This window comes from Acinonyx jubatus, chromosome E4 (genome assembly GCF_027475565.1).
Source record: "Acinonyx jubatus isolate Ajub_Pintada_27869175 chromosome E4, VMU_Ajub_asm_v1.0, whole genome shotgun sequence".
In the NCBI taxonomy this organism is placed as follows: domain Eukaryota; kingdom Metazoa; phylum Chordata; class Mammalia; order Carnivora; family Felidae; genus Acinonyx; species Acinonyx jubatus.
Genome location: NC_069395.1, coordinates 58,451,029 through 58,466,447, shown reverse-complemented (window position 1 = coordinate 58,466,447; position 15,419 = coordinate 58,451,029). Strand labels below are relative to the sequence as shown.

General features: G+C 37.9%; 1 protein-coding gene across 4 annotated transcripts in view; it reads left to right on the top strand.

Annotated features, from left to right (window-relative positions):
- Positions 1–15,419, top strand: part of POU2F1 (POU class 2 homeobox 1) — a 192,247-nt gene that overhangs the window by 74,003 nt on the left and 102,825 nt on the right. Inside the window, exon 2 of one of the 4 annotated variants that reach the window (XM_027046291.2) lies at positions 13,833–13,933. The exons of the other annotated variants lie outside the window; for them this stretch is intronic. The gene's annotated coding sequence lies outside the window, so the exon portion shown is untranslated. The remainder of the gene's footprint in view (positions 1–13,832; positions 13,934–15,419) is intronic. 4 annotated transcript variants of the gene reach the window in all.

Sequence of the window (15,419 nt, the reverse complement as noted above, 5' to 3'; positions counted from 1 at the left end):
TAAGCCATAAAATGTTCCTCCATGCTACCATGAGCTCTAATACTTACAATGGTAGACTCTCTGCTTTAATAGTTTTCTTGGATTTTTTCTTTTAGAATGCTAGCAATGCCTTTCACAGTAAATGTTGAATTGAACCTGCTGAGTAGATGAATCGCTTTGCTTTAGTGAAAAAAATTTCCGCCACAATGTAAAAGAATAACTTGGGGTTATTTGCTATCTATACAGGGTTCATGCTTGTCTATGATATTTTCAATGTTTTTTTTTCTTATTTGTCATGTAGAAATTAAATAATACTCTAAATCAGTTGTCAGCTGTGATGTTAGTATAAGAGCAGTAGGCTTGAAGTCGAAAGATCAAGTTTGTGCCTTGACTCTGGCACTTGAATAGCATTTGTATTAGGACAGTATGCATAGATTTCCTCACCTGTAAAAGAAAAAAAGAGTAACTGCTTCACAGAGTTTTGTTAGGATTAAATGGGATCACATTAAGCCTACCTAGCACAGTATCTGGTATGTGAAGAGTGTTTAATAAGTGTTTACCAGATTAAAAAACAAACGGTATATCTTAAGACTTTTACTAGAGGTTTTATGGAATCACAAAACCTTACAATTAGAGGGGATATCAGAGTTCAAGCCCAGTCTCCTCATAAGAACTTAATTCCTTCTCTAGTATCCCTATCAAGTGTTAATTTCTCAGTTTCTGTTAAGTTTCTTTGTCAGACAGGGCACTGTTGGTAGATTTTCAGGAAGCCGCAGAGTCGAATAAGGCAGAGACACTCTCCTGAAGGAGATTGCTCAGGACAGGCTCTGTTGAAGACCTGGTAGTGGAGCTAGATCTTGAGAGAGGAGTAGAATCTAACTATTTACAGGGGTTTCTGACTACAGGAGTAGGAGGAGCAGAGGAAAGGATAGAGGGCAGCCACAGAAAATCGTGAATCTGAGTCATTCCATTTAATCAGAGATTAGGGCGAGGTAAAGGAATAGTGTAAGGTAAGGTTGGAAAAGATTGCGGCCAGATCATAGAAGTCTGTAACTTGACCTCCTCATACCCATCGAATGAAATACAGAGAAATGTTACCTGGAAGTGATATACTCAGATTCATTCCATTTTTCAATAAATGTTCTGATTTTTTTTTTTTTAATTTACATCCAACTTAGCATATAGTGCAACAGTGATTTCAGGAGTAGATTCCTTAATGCCCCTGACACATTTAGCCCATCCCCCCTCCTGCAACCCCCCCCTAACAATCCTCTGTTTGTTCTCCATATTTAAGTCCCTTCTGTTTTGTCCCCCTCCTGTTCTTATATTATTTTTGCTTCCCTCCCTTTTGTTCATCTGTTTTGTATCTTAAGGTCCTGGTATGAGTGAAGTTATATGATTTTTGTCTTTTTCTGAGTGGCTAACTTCACTTAGCACAATACCCTCCAGTTCTATCCACATAGTTGCAAATGACAAGATTTCATTCTTTTTGATTGCCGAGTAATACTCCATTGGGTGTGTGTGTGTATGTTTATATATATATATATACACACACATCATCTTTATCCATTCATCCATTGATGGACATTTGGGCTCTTTTCATACTTTGGCTGTTGTTGATAGTGCTGCTATAAACATTGGGCACGTACCCCTTCGAAACAGCATACCTGTATCCCTTGGATAAATACCCAGTAGTGCAACTGCTGGGGCATAGGGTAGTTCTATTTTTAATTTTTTGAGGGACCTCCATATTGTTTTCCAGAGTGGCCGCACCAGTTTGCATTCCCACCAGCAGTGCAAAAGAGACCCTCTTTCTTCACATCTTTGCCAACATCTGTTGTTGCCTGAGTTGTTAATGTTAGCCATTCTGACGGAGGTGAGGTGGTATCTCATTGTGGTTTTGATTTGCGTTTCCCTGATGATGAATGATGTTGAGCATTTTTTCACGTGTCGGTTGGCCATCTGGATGTCTTTGGAGAAGTGTCTATTCTTGTCTTTTGCCCATTTCTTCACTGGATTATTTGTTTTTTGGGTGTTGAGTTTGATAAGTCCTTTATAGATTTTGGATCCTAACCCTTTATCTGATATGTCATTGGTAAATATCTTCTCCCATTCTGTCGGTTGCCTTTTAGTTTTGCTGATTGTTTCCTTCGCTGTGCAGAAGCTTTTTATTTTGATGAGGTCCCAATAGTTCATTTTTGCTTTTGTTTCCCTTGCCTCTGGAGATGTGTTGAGTATGAGGTTGCTGCGGTCAAGGTCAAAGAGGTTTTTGCCTGCTTTCTCCTCGAGGATTTTGATGGCTTCCTGTCTTACGTTTATTTAGGTCTTTCATCCATTTTGAGTTTATTTTTATGGGTAATGTAAGAAAGTGGTCCAGGTTCATTCTTCTGCATGTCGCTGTCCAGTTTTCCCAGCACCACTTACTGAAGAGACTGTCTTTATTCCACTGGATATTCTTTCCTGCTTTGTCAAAGATTAGTTGGCCATATGTTTGTGCATCCATTTCTGGGTTCTCTATTCTGTTCCATTGATCTGAGTGTCTGTTTTCGTGCCATAAATGTTCTGATTGTACACTCTGTCATTGCTCTTCTTTTATCCCACCTTGTCACTGCAGTTGACCATCTCCCTGCCCTGATTTCTTTTTTTTTTTTTTTTAATGTTTATTTATTTTTGTAAGAGAGAGACAGAGACAGAGAATCCGAAGCAGACTCTGCACTGTCAGAACAAAGCTGGACGTGGGGCTTGAACCCAGGAACTGTGAGGTCAGGACCTGAGTAGAAGTCTGACGCTGAACCTACTCAACCCAACCGAGCCACCCAGGCATCCCTCCCTGCCCTGATTTCAGCAAACATTCTGAATGTTCAGCAATCCAAGGAAACGCATGAGCACTGACATTGCTTTAGTGATTTCTGCTTTGGCTACAAGAAGATAAGAATTAGCAGATCATTTTGCGGGGGGGGGGGGCTCCACTGTGACTTTGGAGATAAGGATCAGGGCAGATGCAGTATTAGTGGTTACAGATGAAAGACTGGAATGGAAGGTAAGAGATCTGGAGGATAGGATGAGAAGGTTTAAAATGAATCTAATTTTGGAACTCAGAATAGAAGTAGTTCGCAGCTATTATCAATTCAAATACTACATACTGGCTGAGAATTTTCTAGAATTGATGAAAGGCATGATTTCTCAGCTTTAGGAAGCACAATGAAACCCCAAGCAGGATAGATAAAAATTCTATCCTTAGATATATTATAGTGTAACTGCCGAAAATTGAATACAAAGAGAAGATCTTTAATAGGGACAGGAAGAATAGATAATTGCTCATAAAAGGCCCAAATTTCACAGTACTCAATCGCAGGAGTGGAACCCTGAAGACAATGAAAGTATAAAATGCGGAGAGAAAATAACTACCAACCTTAAAATTTTTACCCAGCTAAACTTTTATTCAAGAATAAAGATGAAGTGGACAAATCAAAAACTGAATTCACTCCCATCATACTAAAGGAACTTTTTAGGATGTGCTTAAAGAAGGAAATTGAACTCAGATGGAAAGACCAAGAAGTTGGGAATGTGGGAAAATCTAAGTAAACTCTACACACCTGCTTTAAGAACTTGATACACAGTAAATGCTTGATTAACATAATTGGTTCATCAGTTTTCCTGAAATAGTGTGCTTTCTTGTTCAACCATGGCAAATAGAGGAATCGACTGCTTATTTCAGAATTTTCCAAAGAGAAGCTAGAATTTCAACAGGACTCCCAACACAAGTAGTCTTATTTTATAAAATCAGGAGGCACAGTCAGTCTCTGGGATGTGATCTGGAATGGCTAAGTTTCTTGAAAGATTTGTATCTGTTTATTGGCTGCTGAGCAAATTTTAATTTGCGTATTAACTAACTTTATCCCCTGTTCACCAAGATCCTAAATGTCAGTCTTGATTTACTCAAATGTTCTCAGATTTCACATCCATTAATTAGAAGACAGTTCTAAATTTATTGTCTCCGAGAACCCATGTCTGACAATCTAGGGAAAACATTATAAATGTAATAAATAAAATAAACTTGATACTCTTTAAATGGCCAAGAATATCACAAACCAGAAACTGCTGTTTCTCCTGACTTGAAAAAGGAAGTATTTCCTAGGGGCGCCTGGGTGGCTCAGTAAGTTAAGCGTCCGACTTCAGCTCAGGTCATGATCTCACGGTTCATGAGTTTGAGCCCCACGTCGGGCTCTGTGTTGACAGCTGAGAACCTGGTGCCTGCTTCAGATTCTGTGTCTCCCTCTCTGTCTGCCTCACTCCCACTCATGCTCTGTCTCTCAAATAAACATTAAAAGTATTTTTTAACAAAGAAGTATTTGCCAGACAGAATTTTTTCTGTTGAAATTCAGATACACTATCAGGAGTATACTTAGAGTAGGATTTTGTTAAGAGGGCCAAAATTAATAGATGAATTCTCTCAGCACATATTTTTTGTGGTTTTGAAATGGTTTCATTAGCGAGTTTTATGGATTTAAGTTGATATCCCTGATCTACTATTTATTAGACTTTCTGGGTGCTATTCATTTGCTTAACAAATACTTTTGAGCAGCTGTCAGGTTCTCTCCTGCACTAAGGTTGTGAACAAGATTCATAAGGTGCCTGTGCTCAAGAAGCTTGCCTTCTACTGAAGCAAGTAAACAAGTTTTAAAATTATCAAAAGAACATAGACTAAAATAGGGTGACATGATAGTAATGGGTGTGTGTGTGTGTTTTAGGTTGAATGGTCAGGGAAGGCCTCTTTGAGAGATGACCATCAGAACCTGTAATAGTAAGAAGCTACCTGAGCAGAGGTGTCCTAGGCTGAAGGAACAGAAATCACAAAGGCTGTAAGGCCCATGTGAGCTTGGCGTTTGTGGTATTTTAAGTGCTGAGAGAGGATATTCTTGTGATGGTTTAAAATGACCTTACATCTTGTAGAAATTAATTTTGATTTTATAATGGTATAAAAATCACACCAGATTGTCATAACTTAAATTCATATCCTTTTCTGACTCAAGGGTTGTAAGCTACCCTAATTTTTGCCCTATTCTGTATTCAGCCAGTGAACTCAGTAACATTTGGTTGGAGATGTTTGATTTATTTGCTGGCTTGTGGTCTGTCTCATTTGGACAGTTTTTAGTGACCTCACTGTAATATAAAAACATTAAAATATTTGCTAAAATTAGTTGAATTAGAAATCTAGTTTTTTACGTAGGGAGACGAGAGAATGGCCAAAGATCATAGCGTGTTAGATATGGAAGAAACTTTAAAGGCAGTATCTAAAAGCTGAAGATATGCCATAGAATTTAAGCATTAGTCTGTTTTCTTTAGAATAGACCTTATTTCATAAAATCTAGTTATTTATGATTTTTCTATGTAAGTAAGAAATCCTTAAAATCACATGAAAACATTTTCTCCTGTGTGTTGAATTATGCATATATTTGTACCCTTTTGTCAAAAAGTAAAACTTTTTTTTTTAAGTTTTTTTTAAAATTTATTTTTAGAGACAGCACAAGCTGGGGAGGGGCAGAGAAAAGGAGAGAGAGAATCCCAAGCACTCAGGGCTCTGTCCCACAAACCGTGAGATCATGACCTGAGCTGAAATCAAGAGTCAGACGCTTAACCGACTGAGCCACTCAGGCACAGTTTAAGTAAAAACTTTTTTTTAGTTATTACTCAAATTGGAGAGTTCTGATGTCTATTCTAGCTTTTCAGTCTATAGACTGAAGCTTTTCAAGATCAGAATCATGTCTGATTCATCTTTCTGGCCCCATGGAGCAGAGTACAGTTCCTTATACATACCAATCTCTTAAAACTATTTGAGTGCCTGAATGAACGAAGGAATGAATATGTGAAATCTATTATGAACCTATCTCTGGAGAATAGGTACCAGTAGTCAGTATGCTTAAAAAGATTGACATAACATGGATCACTGTTTAAGAAGTGCCTTTATGATATTGTTGGAAAATGTAAGCATTTCTGAAGGGGAGGTGGCCATTGTGTAGAGCGCTCGCTCATATGGACTAAGAATCAGAAAACGGATCTGAATTTTAGCTGAGGCATCACTCAGTTCGTTCTGAAATAAATCAGGCAATCTTGCACGTAATTTCCTTGTTTGTACCGTGAAGGGGTTGGATTGATTATTGCTGGCATCTCTCTCTGCTCTAAAACTCTATGCTTTTTATCCTTTGATATTTGCAAGAGCCAGGAGAGGTGAAGTTTGCCTTTTATGTTAGATTTGATTCTAAATCTAATGATACAGGACAGGGGTGCTCCAACTAGTCTTGTTAAAAGGTAAGGACACTGAAAAAGGTTCAGTGGTAGCGTGCATACTGTGTTCTATTATGATTAACTGTGCCACTTGTACTGCCTGTACTTTAATGGCCTGTACTCCTCATCTACCAGATTCTTCTCTTAGTACTGAAATTATTTTAGTACAAACAAGTGGTATGTTTGTAAGAAGGGGCTCCGTCAGTATGGTAAAATGTCTGGATCGTACAAAACAAAAAACAAAAAGATGTCTGGATAGTTGGTGATTTCTAAGTAGGGGCCGGTCTATAATACAGCACGTTTTTTTAAGGTTGTGTACTTTCAGTGTGGGAGGAGGTGTTAGGTACTTCTCTCTTTCATATCAAGCATAACATTCTCTCTTACACACGTCAGTATATTGTTGAGGAAGTTTTCTAAAGTGAAAATAAAATCTGTTTAACAGTATTTTCAAGCCTAGAGAATTTTTTTTAAGTCACCTGTATACCCAGCATGGGGCTCGAACTCACAACCCCAAGATCAGTAGTCACATACCCCACTGACAGAGCCAGCCAGGCGCCCCAGAATAGAGAATTTTAATAGCCTCATTTGGTCTCCCAAACAGTGTGAGGTACTGGATTCTTTGAGTGACATTACTAGAGGTGCTCGCGTTTCTTCCTTTGTAGTGGGCAGAGTGCAGTCTGGCTGCCCTATAGAAGTGCTGCTGGCCTGGAGCTGCTCAGATCCGGCCCGTCACACTGTCTCAACTTGGGTTTTTCTGTTGTTTGTTCCCAAATTCACGTCAGAAAACCGTGTGTCCAGGGCGCCTGGGTTGCTCAGTCGGTTAAGCGTCTGACTCTTGGTTTCCGCGTCGGTCATGGTCTGAGCTGTCAGCACAGAGCCCAATGTGGGGCTCGAACCTACAGCCTGTGAGATCATGACCTGAGCCGAAGTCAGATGCCCAACCAACCGAGCCACCCAGGTGCCCCAAGACAGGATCTTGATCTAAATTTAACTAAAATGTCCCCTATTTATTGATCCTGTTTCTAATAATCATTAACCATTCCCCGTTGCTTGGAATTTTTATCTTGACTTTCTATTTTGAAAGTTATTAGCAACTCAAAAGTATGGAAAGAGCCCAGATGTCCATCAACAGATGAATAGAACACACACACACACACACACACACACACACACACACACCACTGGAATATTACTCGGCAGTCAAAAAGAATGAAATCTTGCCATCGGCAACAATGTGGATGGAACTAGAGGGTATTATGCTAAGTGAAATTAGTCAGAGAAAGACATATCATATGACTTGACTTACGTGTAGAGTTTAAGATACAAAACAGATGAACATAGGGGAAGGGAAGCAAAAATAAAAACAGGGAGGGGTACAAAACATAAGAGACTCTTAAATATAGAGAACAGAGGATTGCTAGAGGGGTTCTGGGTGGGGGGGATGGCGAAATGGGCAAGGGAAATTAAGGAAGACACTTGGTAGATGAGCACTGGGTGTTATACACAGGAGGTGAATCCCTGGATTCTACCCCTGAAATCATTATATGCTAACTAACTTAACTAGAATGTAAATTAAAAAATAAAAATAAATTTTAAAAAAAGTTATTGGCAATTCTAACATATCTTGGCTTTATTGTCTGGAGGAAGCACTGAGTTAAACTGGGTTATAGAATCATCTGCTGATAGGTTAACGGGTTTAGGAGTTTCATCTAAGGCTTTAGAAATTCCTGTCATCATTTTTGTGGAGTATGAACATTACTTCAGAGGCCAAAATTGTAATAAAGTGTTTTTTAATGGCATTCTGTGGAATCAGTTGCTTGGGGTTACCATAACCAGTGTGATGTGTAGAAGGATTATAGGACGGATGGACTGTAGAAGGTCTTTCTACCATGTTGACCGGAAGGCCTGTCTGTCTGCCGCTTTGAACCCCTGAAGGGTCACTGTTAATTTTTGTTGTGATTTGCTAATGAGTGACTTTGTGAAGTAAGTAGAACCTATAATAGAGGTATGTTGTGGAGCTACTGCTGTCTACTAAAAATAGTACAGAAAGGGTCTGTAGGGGCTGCCATACTATTAAAAAGTTGTTAACATTTTTATTTTGTCTCAAACTGTACAAGTAGAAGATTGTGTTTACTTCTTGTATAGTTTAGTCATGAGTTGACAAAGAATTTACCCTACTGAAGGAAGTAGATTATTGTAGGAGATTCAGAGGTAGGACAGCATTGTGGAAGTTCCTTCAATTAGCTTTTTTGCATTTAGGTAAGTAAATTCAGGCCAAGTGTAGACATGGTCAGAAAGAATCCTTTTTATAGTTTTATATTATTATTTTTATATGATTTGTATTTTTATATTTTTGATATTATCTCTAGGCAACCTGAACTTTGTTTTGGAAGGTCTTCCTTGTATTTGCCTGTTCCCTCTTAATTACAGAGCTTTCTCATAACAAGTCTTTATATTTAAAACTAGTATTGTCAGATGCATTAAAAAAGTAATTTAGTTAAAAATTGTTTCATAATAAAAAAGAATTTTACAAAAACTCTATCAGTTGAAACCAAAAAACAGAGATACGCATGCTGAATATTAACCATTTGTTACAAACCTGAATAGTCCTTTTTCCATGTGCATATATATATGCCTCTAGGTATAGATAAAAGTGGAATCATGCGTAGAACTCATCTAACATTCCTGTTTATATGCAAAGCACTTTACTGTGAAATATGGAAACTCTTTGAACTTTACTGATTTCTGTCATGAAGGCTAATTTTTTGGAACATAACCTAGAAATGTCAATGCAAATATGCAAGTGTATGTCTAAATTGATCAAAATAGGAAAGAATAATTGAGACTGAAAAACCTATAACTTAATACTGATCGTGCACACTAACAAGACCAAATTTTGGAAATCCCAACTTGTATGTTATGTGCATGTACGTTAGGAATTTTACAGAGTTGTCTAACATTAGGTGGCAACCACATTTATTAGCAGACTCTAATAGCTAATTTTAATTTATGAGCACCAGATTAGTAACGCTTAATCACTTACAGATATGTTATTGGTAGGTTGCTTTCAGCTTCAGATAACAGAAACTGAGTCTGTTTTAAGCACCAAGGAGTTGGCTCGGCTTGCAGGACTGAGACCTGAAGCTTCCGGGACAACAGGACCGGGCTGTCCGTGTTGCTTTGCCCTCAGGTCCTTTCCCTGGTGGTTGCCAAAGAGCTGCTAGCAGCAGCCAGGAAGTGTGCTTCCTTGTTTGAGTCTAGAGATGGAGAGTAGCTCCTTACTGTTCTCTAAAGGTGAGAATAACTGTCCCGGAAAGGTCCGGGAGAGCTCTCCTGGATTTCACAGGCTAGAATTGAGGAATGTTCTGGGTTACAGTCTAGTCCTGAATAAGTCAATAGCTCGGGGGTTGAGATTAATCATTCAGCTCTTTCCCTTGAGCCAAGGTCATTTGCTAAATGGCACTGCCCTTATCCAAATGGGGAGACTTGGAGTGGCACCCCCTTGGACTATTAGTATGTAGTCAGAAGTGACACATCAAAGTGAATGGAATTAGCACCCACTGTGGAAAATAGTATAGAGGTTCCTCAAAAAATTAAAAATAGAAATAGTGCTTGAGATTCTCTCTCCCTCTCTCCATCCCCTCTCTGCCCACTCCCTCTCCCTCTCTAAAATAAAATGAAAAACAATTTAAATAATAATTAGCATTTTGGGATCGGTTCCGACCCACTAGTAGCACAAAGACAATACTTGGCCATCACTGGTGTATAGTGAGAGTGGACTGAGGACAGACCCTAAGAGAACGCAGAGCCTGTGAATCAGTCTTCTACTTAAATTTATTCTGTATTTATTTTTAATTATGAGCTTCAGAAGGCTATTCGTTTGCTCTTACTTCTTCAATTCTAACAGCCTATTTCATATTTGATTTACCCAGTGGTTTTTCTCCATCATATCTCTCTGTTAGTCTCTGGTCACTTTAATGTCACTACCATGGCTGTTTCTTTGGAGTGCTGCCCATTATCTTAAAGGAAATAGGGAAGGAATTATAAATGTATCCTGAAGTTAAAGGAAAAATGAAATGTGTGTTTTGTAGTACATGAATGATCGAATGTGTTAGATACTAAGGAGGAACTGCATCCGAGCATGCTTTCTTTTTTTTTAAGTTCTTACAAGGAGTGAGGAATGTTAAAATTCATGACTCAAACTTCAGACTTCTCCCTACCTGCATATTTGATGTCTCGGAAAAACTCTTATTCTTTTATTATAAAGGAATAAAGGGTAAAGTTTGCTAACCTGTGTCTGAAGACCTCAGTGATTAGAAATGAGTCATGATTGGTAATAGACTATGAATGGTAGTGACTTGAGTGTCTTAGGTACAAGGACCCTCCTCTCCTTGAGTAATCATGAACAGACCCTTGTAATTTTTACTTTGGCTTGACACGTATAGGAAGGATAGGCATGATGAACCACTGCTAGTCTCCGCATCTTTTTTATAGGCAGTGAGATACTAGCCAACGTACTCAGTTGAGGCCAGTGAGTTCTCCTTTATGTTTTATTACTAAGCTTCACTTAGTTCCAAGGAGAGAGATAAAGCATTGTGTTTTCTTTTCTTTCTTTTTTTTTTTTTTAAAGTTTATTTATTTATTTTTAGGGAGTCGGAGACAGCGCAAATGGTGGAGGGGCAGAGAGAGAGAGAGAAAATATCCCAAGCAGGCTCCACGCTGTCAGTGCAGAGCCTGATATGGGGCTTGAACCCATAAAGCTGTGAAATCATGACCTGAGCCAAAACCAAGAGTCGGATGCTCAACTGAATGAGCCACCCAGGTGCCCCAAACATTCCATTTCCTATTTCATACATCAGTCTCTTCTCAGGTTTGACACTGTAAATCAGTGGTTCTCGAGTTCTGGCATACATCAGAATCTTCTGGAGGGTTTGTGAAAGCACCAGTTGGTGGGCCTCTAATCCCCAAAGTTTCTGATTCAGTAGGTCTGGGATGGGGCCTGAGCATTTACATTTCTAACAATTTCCAGATGACATTGATGCTGATCCAGGTACTGCCCTTTGAGAATCACTGCTGTGAAAACATTTACTTTTTTTTTTTTTTAATATTTATTTTTGAGAGAGAGAGAGAGAGACAGAGATAGAGCATGTGCAGGAGAGGGGGCAGGGAAAGGGAGAGACAGAATCTGAACCAGGCTCTAGGCTCTGTTCTGTTAGCACAGAGCCCAGTGTGGGGCTTGAACTCACAGACCCAACCACAAGATCATGACCTGAGCCGAACTCAGACGCTCAACTGATTAAGCCACCCAGGCACCCTGAAAACACTTACTTTTAATACAGCAAGGAACAGTCATACTGAATTTATTTAAGGAAAAGATGCATGCTATTTATTACTGTTTAGATTAGACTTTGTATTGTTTTTCTCTCTCTGGTTGTCAGCTGTTACATTAAGTGACCCACAGGGAGTACTCTCTTGAATTATATTTCTTTAGTAAAAGCGTATTTACCATTTGGTAATTGGCATCTCTTAACTTTTCACAGATGACTATTGCTGCTGGGCCAAAAGCCACTTTTGGCCTAGATGAAAATACTTTGCATTATTTTGCTTGATGATCCCAAAGGTGGGAATTTTTTTTTTTTTTTTGTATTTGTTCTTTACTAAGATACGATAATTATTTCATTCAGTGAGCATTGAGACTTTTTTAACCAGTCTAAGGCCAGTACAACTCCTTTGCCATTGCCAGCTGTGCGTGTTTCCATGGAAACTCCATAGGGTCTAGCAGGATTACTGTTGTAAGGACCATACCTGGCTTATTTGCATCCAGTTTAAATTGGGGAGATTTCAAAGGAATAAAAGGTCTGTAGATGAGTCAATGGACAGCCAGAAAGAGCTTGTCAGTTTGTAACCATCATATTGGTCTAGCTAAAGAGGAAGACTTGGGTGGGTATCCCTTACTATAGTTCATGTTTCTGGAGGGCTTTGGTCGGCATGCTAACGTCTCTATTTGTTTTGTGGATTTATTTGTGTCATTGTGTTTTTGTTTTTGCTTTTGTTTTAGGAATATCTCTTTAAGTTAAATATCCTAATTTATGTCCTTATTTAAATACCCTAACCTAATGATTTAAAAATTCTCTTAAAGAAAGTACATGTAGATCACACTCTTAAAGAAAGTACATGTAGATCAGACTCTTTTTCAAGGAATTTTCATTGCTTTCCAGTTATAATGCAATAGAATGTCTTAGTTTTCTTTTTTTAATTTTTTTTTTTAACGTTTATTTATTTTTTGAGACAGAGAGAGAGAGACAGAGCATGAACGGGGGAGGGGCAGAGAGAGAGGGAGACACAGAATCGGAAGCAGGCTCCAGGCTCTGGGCCATCAGCCCAGAGCCCGACGCGGGGCTCGAACTCACGGACCGCAAGATCGTGACCTGAGCTGAAGTCGGACGCTTAACCGACTGAGCCACCCAGGCGCCCCTAGAATGTCTTAGTTTTTGACCACTGTTGCAGAATTATGACAGAAGTTTATGTTGATCTGTACTTTGCAAGTGTTATGAGCTACTGTGAACCCCTTCTCTCACAAACATAACTTTTTCTAAAAAGAAGGCAGTTTGAACTATTTACGTATTTGACTTTGTTTACACCATTGAGCTTAAGCCTTTGTTTCAGAGTTTCATAAATGGTTAGGACCAACAGTGAATGTATAGAAAACAACTATATGGACTAGTTACATGAGCACCGAGTACAGTTATATAAAACTTAGAGGTTATTATTAATAAGTTATGCTACTCAGTTGTACGAATTTATCCTAGTTGGAGTAATTAGGCTAATTCACAAATAGCTACATAGTACAGGTATAGGGCCAATAAGAGCACGCATACCAACTCCTCCTCCTTAGTTAAGGCTGCTTGGACTTTCTACTGATCAAGGTTCTAAGATATTCTGTCAGAGTGTGGTGGCCAGCCAGTGATGGTGAATTTCCATACTTGTGTGCGCCAAATATTGACATTTCTTATCTTCTAAATCAGAATGTAGTCTTGTATCTTTTTTCCAAATATTTTACGGTGATAGCGATATGTATCAGTTTATCATCTATGAACATCTATGTGTGTGTATATATATATATATATATATATATACATACATATATATATATATATATACACACATCTGTGTATATATATATTGAAGTAGATGCTTGTAAATTTGGAAGGAGGTAACAGGGAGTTGGGGATTTTTTAATATTAGTGAAATATACTCTTTAAAGAAAATACTAGGTAGGCTGTGTTATTCAGTTTCACGAAAGAGTAGCACCTTCTAATACATGTTCCAAGAATTCTCTGATTCACTTCCATGTTCCTAAAGTAAGGGCAGGTGCTAGTGTCCCTGTTTTGTAGATGAGGAAATAGGCACAAGAGAGGTGCCTGCCTTTATTAATCACTTTATGTTTACGCAGTTAAATACACCTGTAGTTCAGCGTTGCCCACTATGTGTAATTGTTCCCTCTTAAAGTGTTAGGTTATTTTATACGGCTTACTCAGTGTTGCCTTTCTCTCTTTTTGTATTCATAGACTGGAAAAGTAAGAAGAGCTTTCCTGCCTTTTTAATTACCAAACTACTCTCAGTTTTCAATGAATCAATTCAAAGAAAGAATGCAGTCTTTCTATACCTGGTAAATATTTTCTGCTCATAAAAGCTATTGACTTAGTAGCCTCTGATAAATCCAGGTGTTTATGATGATTACCTTTAATTTTGTGGGATGACTATAAAAAATGACTTATCATATATATGATATTAACTCTGAAATTATTTGATATTATTGTTATGGTGGAGTGATGCCTAGAATGCCTGTGCCCTAGCCAGCAACAGAAGCTAGTCTAGAATTGGCCGTGGTACTTAGATTAGGCTCTGTTGGGTTTATTGGGGGGAAAAGGTTGTGAAATTAATGCAAATAGGGTACATAAATATATTACTGAGTATCCTCTTTACTCAGATGATATAACATTAGCAATATTCCCTACGTGGTAGTTTAATAGAAGTACTTTGTCAATAATAGTTTTATAAAATTAATCTAGTAATCAGAATATTAAGCCTACCTTTTACCACTTGACACATGACCTAAGTGAAGATTAGAGAGATCAAATAACTTGCTGAAGAAAATTCAACTAGCCAGTGTAGACCTGAGGTCAGAATCTAGATCAGAGGCTACATATTTTGATTCCTACTCTAGGGCCTTTAAAAAATCCTAGTTTTTTAAGTACCTTAAATAAAATGAACATGCCCAAGAGAGTAAACAAACCATAGTGACATTTCATATGGATCTTTTGTATAGCTTAGAATGTTAATGTAGGATCAGAGAAGATAGAATGGATTTATTTATGCTACATAAAGTATTTTCTCTATTAACAGTATTAACTTAGCTACTAGGTACTATTAAATCTTTTAGATACACTTTATTTAAGCGTGAGGAGAATCCTTGGGCATATTTTGTACCTGTTTTGCAGAAGAGGAAAATGAGGCTTAGAATGAGAGTGCTATAGCTTAGGATATTAGAAGTGGAATTTAAACCCAGTTTTCTTGGACTTCAAAGCCCATGACTCAGCGGTGAAGCCTGAGGAATTAAAACTTAATCGTCCAGCCTATCACATGTTAACGGATACTGATTATGGAATAATTTCCTCTCCTAATTCACCCATTCAAAAATCTTATCATTTTAGGGACATATGGAGGTAGTTAGGGGAGAAACCATTTCGTCCTCTGTAATGATTTTAATTATAGGAATCATATTAGCTATTTTTATAATGTAATTGCAAGTTATAGGTCTCATACCCCCTTTAAAAAAGAAAGGCGTTTATAAAATATTTGTGTATTCTAAACATATGCTTAAAGTGAACTAATTTGAGCAGGTCCAAAGGTCTGTTTTTGTGTGACTGAACATTTGTCTCCCATGTTTTTACTTATTATAGTCGATCATCAAGGAATGATTATTTTTGTAAAGTATTTTTAAAACAGATTTTTCAAAATTAGTTAAGTGATGAAAGAAATTGGTGTTACATTCAAAAACTGATACAGTTCAAGTGTCTGGCTTGGGGATAAATAAAAAGTTACCATGTTAAATGGAATTGTAATGATGAAGATATAAAGAAAATTCCTTCTTC